Raw genomic sequence first — 6,052 nt, forward strand, 5'->3', positions numbered from 1 at the left:
AGGATCGCCAAGACATCGGCCACTACAGTGGAACGATCGCCAAGCCGCCCCGGCCCTGGTGCCGAAACATACTCCACAGCACGACCAACACCGACATTGACGCCTACTGACACAGACCTCACCTTTGTACAAGCCGACCCGTTAGCCAAACCTTGTACGCTGCCCCTCGGTCCGTCGCCGTCAGCCGAGGAACCACCAGCATAGGTCTCATGTGTCGCCGAAACAAGCTCCAGAGAATCCAGGGAAAAACAACTCTCCGGTAAGCCCTCAACATTATTAATCTTCCTTAATCTTTTCATTCCGCTAGCTCGTATGGTGCACGCATCCAATACGCTGGGACGAAAATAGAGGAAGGGTGTTTCATGACCAGAGTCATGGTTATATGGGTGGTGCCACCATAAGGGGCGGGGCCCCATACAGGTGGGGTGCATGTGTTTTTTATTCGTGGGAGATACATTAGGTATCACAGGAGATAGAAGTATCTCGTAAGGCTCAGAGCGGGACGCGATGCAATACGAAATATAACTATTTGTAAGCTAGACTGTATAGGTACGTTTTTAATTTTCCTTTAAAAATGTGTATGGAGCTGGCGTTTCTGATGTGTGTTGGTAGTGTGTTCCATAGTTTTGGGGCATAGTTGGCAAATGCCATACTTCCTATCCTCTTTTGGTTTCTGGGCGTGTCTAGTAAACCTGTAGTGGATGACCGTAGCGTTCTTGAGGGCAGATAACTAACTAGGGAATTTGCTATGTATTTTGGGCCTTGCTCATTAAGAGCTTTATATGTTAGGAAAAATATGTTAAAATCAATTCTATGAGTTATTGGAAGCCAGTGCAGAGTGGCTAGGACTGGAGTGATATGTTCTCTTCTCCTTGTATGAGTTAGTAATCGAGCTGCAGAGTTTTGGATAAGCTGAAGCTTCCCAATGGTTGCTTTGGGAAGACCAGTGAACAGTGCATTACAATAGTCAAGCCGACTTGATACAAAAGCATGAATAAGTGTCTCTGCATCCTTTTTATTTACGAAAGGTCTTACTTTTGCTATGTTTCTTAGGTGGAAGAATGACGTTTTCATGGCCTTATTTATATGAGACTTAAAGGTCAGGTCTGAGTCCAAGATGACACCTAGGCTTGTAACCTCAGTCTTTACATAGGATGACAGACTCCCCAGGTTTTCACACAGCACTTCCCTTTTCGCTTTTGGGCCGATCAATAGGATTTCGGTCTTGCTTTCGTTTAATTTTAGGAAGTTATTGTTCATCCACTTATTTATTGCTAACAGACAATTTGTAATGGACTGTATGGCTGTAGTGTTATTTGGTTCTGCGGAGATATATAGTTGTGTATCATCAGCATAACTATGGAAGCATACATTGTGGTCTCGAATGATGTCCCCGAGGGGCAGCATATATAGTGAGAAGAGTAATGGACCAAGGCAGCTTCCTTGTGCAACTCCAAAGCTGCTGTCATGTTCCTCGGATACATTGTCTCCAAGCTTAACATAGAACCTTCTCCCCTTAATGTATGTTATGAGCCAATTTAGTACATGATCGGAAAAGCCAACCAGTCTTTCAAGACGACTGATCAAGATATTATGGTCAATCGTATCGAACGCTGCACTAAGGTCCAATAGGACAAGAATTGAGACTTTGCCAGCATCGGAGTTTAGCCTGAGGTCGCTAACTATTTTAGTAAGGGCAGTTTCAGTGCTGTGATTTGTTCTGAAACCTGATTGTAATTCCTCCATGATGTTATTATCTTTGAGAAAGGAGTTTATTTGTACTGAGACTATCTTTTCTAATATCTTGCTGATAAATGGAAGGTTCGATATTGGCCTATAGCTTTTTAGTTCGTTTACATCTAAGTTTGTTTTCTTTAGTAGTGGTTTTACTACAGCCGTTTTAAATGCATCTGGAAAAGTGCCTGTTTGAAGCGACATATTTATGATTTCAAGGACATGATTTGAGACACTATCGAACACGCGCTTGAGAAATGCTGTTGGTATAGGATCGAGGCAGGAGGTGGCGGAATTACACTCAGAGACAATCTTACAGAGGTCAGGTAATGTAATACATGTGAATTCCCCCATAGTTATCTCAGGTGGGTTTTCACTCACAGCCAGGGCCCCGTTCCCCGTACCTGGCTAACTGAGTTAGCCGGATAATTTCCAGTATAGCCTGACTTAAGCCGGACCTTTCTGTTCCCCGACGCTCGATTGTCTAAATCACCATGACAACAGATCAAAAAGTTTGAGCCTGGTCGAGAGCAGGGTTAACTTCAGTTAGCCGGATGAACCATGGCCACGCCCCCGCAAATAAATGACAGCTCGCTTCCTGAAATGATTCTCACAGTCTAGAGATCCCATTTATACCATTCTGAATTATGTTTCTGTGCTTCGTTTTCCTAGAGGGGGCTTTTGAAATGTATAATAATAGAACTAAATGCTGATAATAAATCATATTCAGCCTATAGATTTACTTTGTCCTAAATAAAATAATGCACGTCATATACGGCGCTCGGAGTGCGATACACGCTGCAGGCGCATTGCAAATTGGCCGTTTGGCTCTGATTAGTTTCATATATTCTCCGCTGTAGATTTGCTTAACGGAGCGCCCGGATTGTGTTTCATTCAAGCATAAAATTGAAGTGTCTATGCGTGGATTGTGGTTTTTGTGGATTATGAATTACGAGGACTCTGAGGATTGTTGAATTGTATCATCACTCACACGTTATTGTGATATTGTAACTGGGATTAAAATGTCTGATGAGATGCGCTGTTTGACGGATTTGAGAAATTGAATGAGCCGTTGACGTCACATTAATGCATTTGAGAATAAAGAGATAAAACTTCATTCAAAAGAAAAATATTCAAAACACGGGTCTTTGTCCATTGATGGATACACAATGGATATATCCCGTCTGGCACAGTGGTCCAATGGCTAGTGCTCAAACCTGTCAACCCGATGGCCCGAGTTCGAAACCCCGTGTTTCCAATATAATTTTTTTGGAATATAATATTAATGATTATACGCAAAAGTAGCCTAGTTTTAAGTTAAAATATTATAAATCTACATGCATTGAGGATGTCATTCTTTATATAGCTCTCAACGTGCACCAAATTGAATTATTCCTACATTGCAAAAAGAAGAAAAAGACTAGAAGAAGTGGGATTCGAACCCCGGTCGTCTGCGTGAAAGTCAAAACGACAAACCATCACACCACAGTGCAGATAAGTAAAACATCCACCATACATAAATCAATGGGTAAGAGAGCCGTATCCTTATTCTGTATAACAGTTGAACTAATTATTTTCGCTAGCAAGATCTCATTTGATTATCCATTCCATAAACCTACTGCCAGCAGGCAAGTTTAAAGAAATATAATCTGATTGATTGGGGTAATGAGGGATTTAAAATTAGCCTATAGATTATGCATTTAACTTGTCGGCGAGGCTATTGAGCCGTACTGCAATCTGTTAATAAAGTTTTAAATCAATTAATCAATCAATGCCGTTAGAAAATCAGGATTTCTGCTATCGATACGTGCTGGCTTTTCAACTGAAGCGGCCGCGCGCACTTATCCTGGGTCTCAAGTCTGGTTCGAGTTAACGAGACTGAATCCACCTTCGAGGAACAGGAAAATCCCGGCTTCAAACATCGGGTTAATTGAATCTGGATAATGGGACTCTTGATCGACTTAGTTGAACCAGGTACGGGGAATAGGGCCCAGATCTATATCAGAGGTAATGCTTGCTCTAATCAATGATATTTTTTCATTAAAGAAAACAGCAAACTCTTCACATTTTGTGGCTGATTGCTGCGGTATATGGGGGGGTGGTATGTTAATCAGCCGGTCGATGGTGGAAAAAAGTACCCTGGAGTTACCCATATTTTCTGAGATCATTTTGGAAAAATATTCCTTTCTCGCAAGTTGTATTGCCTTATTGTATGCGCCCATGGCGTCTTTGTATAAATTAAAGTGAGCTGTGAGTTTGAATTTCCTCCATTTTCGCTCGGCTATCCTACATTTTCTCTTGTTATCTTTAACATTGGTTATATTTAACGATGGAGACATTCTATCAGTTTTTACCTTTTTAACCTTCAGAGGGGCAACAGTATCTAACACTGTTGACAAGGTGCTGTGGAAGTTTTGCACTTTCTGATTTAAGGAGGATTCACTGCATTGGTCATATGATTTCATCATACTAGATAATTTTGCTTCAGCTCTAGCGTCCAGAAGCCTTCTGTGAACTAGGAATTCGCTTCTGGTCTTATGTAATATTAGGCTTGTACCATAGAACACACAATAATGGTCAGAAATTGGAATTTGTTTTACTGATACATTCTCAATGTTTAGCCCTGTTGTTATTAGTAGGTCCAGAGTGTTGCCATGTTGGTGGGTGGCCTCGTGAACATGTTGCATCAGTCCAAAACTGTCCAGTAGGTTCAGAAACTCACAACCCCTGGGGTCATCCTTTTTGTTGATATGAATGTTTAGATCTCTATTAAGAATGATTCTATCATACCTGGTAATGCAGATCGATATGAGTTCTGAAAATTCCTGTATGAAGAGTGGCGAGTACCTTGGTGGTCGATACAATGTCACACATACTACTGGCATTTCTGTTTTCAATACAATAGCAAGGTATTCAAATGATAAAAATTTTCCCAGGTCAATATCACTGCACACAAATTGAGTGGAGATGATTGCTGCTATTCCGCCTCCCCTCCCACTCTGTCTGTTTGATTGATAGAATTTAAAATTGGAAGGGCAGGTCTCAATCAGTGTTGCTACACCAGTGATGTTGTCTAGCCATGTCTCTACTAAAAACATACAATGTACACCATGTTTTACTATGAGTTCATTTATCAGAAATGATTTTTGTTTCAGCGCTCTAACGTTGAACAGTGCTAGTTTTAGCTGTATGGGTTCTGTAGTGGGGCGTGAGATAGTCTGTGGTTGAACACTGATATTGATAAGGTTCGATTTACATATGGGACGTGATAATGAGTAATTGATTAGTCTTTTGGTGATCAGAATCGGGATGACACTCAACGTGTTTCTTTGTAGCTTAGGCTGCTTCTGTATATAGTCTACAGAGCTAGATATGGTTGGTTGTCAGGCCAGTGATGCTACACTTTGTATGACGTTATGTATTAGCACATTTACCCCTGATATGTTTGGATGGATGCCATCGGGTCTGTAATGGTCTTTCCTGGACCAGGACATGGACATGATGAGGGCTAGACAGGAGAGAGGACATGATGAGGGCTAGACAGGAGAGGGGACATGATGAGGGCTAGACAGGAGAGAGGACATGATGAGGGCTAGACAGGAGAGGGGACATGATGAGGGCTAGACAGGAGAGAGGACATGATGAGGGCTAGACGGGAGTGAGGACATGATGAGGGCTAGATAGGAGAGAGGACACGATGAGGGCTAGACAGGAGAGAGGACATGATGAGGGCTAGACAGGAGAGAGGACAGGATGAGGGCTAGACAGGAGTGAGGACATGATGACGGCTAGACAGGAGTGACGACATGATGAGGGCTAGACAGGAGAGAGGACATGATGAGGGCTAGACAGGAGTGAGGACATGATGAGGGCTAGACAGGAGAGAGGACATGATGAGGGCTAGACAGGAGAGAGGACATGATGAGGGCTAGACAGGAGAGAGGACATGATGAGGGCTAGACAGGAGAGAGGACAGGATGAGGGCTAGACAGGAGTGAGGACATGATGAGGGCTAGACAGGAGAGAGGACATGATGAGGGCTAGACAGGAGAGAGGACATGATGAGGGCTAGACAGGAGAGAGGACATGATGACAGCTAGACAGGAGAGAGGACATGATGACAGCTAGACAAGAGAGAGGACAGGATGAGGGCTAGACAGGAGAGAGGACAGGATGACAGCTAGACAGGAGAGGAGGACATGATGAGGGCTAGACAGGAGTGAGGACATGATGACAGCTAGACAGGAGTGAGGACATGATGAGGGCTAGACAGGAGAGAGGACATGATGAGGGCTAGACAGGAGAGAGGACATGATGA

Source organism: Notolepis coatsorum (assembly GCF_963971535.1).
Source record: "Notolepis coatsorum genome assembly, chromosome: 18".
Taxonomy (NCBI): Eukaryota; Metazoa; Chordata; class Actinopteri; order Aulopiformes; family Paralepididae; genus Notolepis; species Notolepis coatsorum.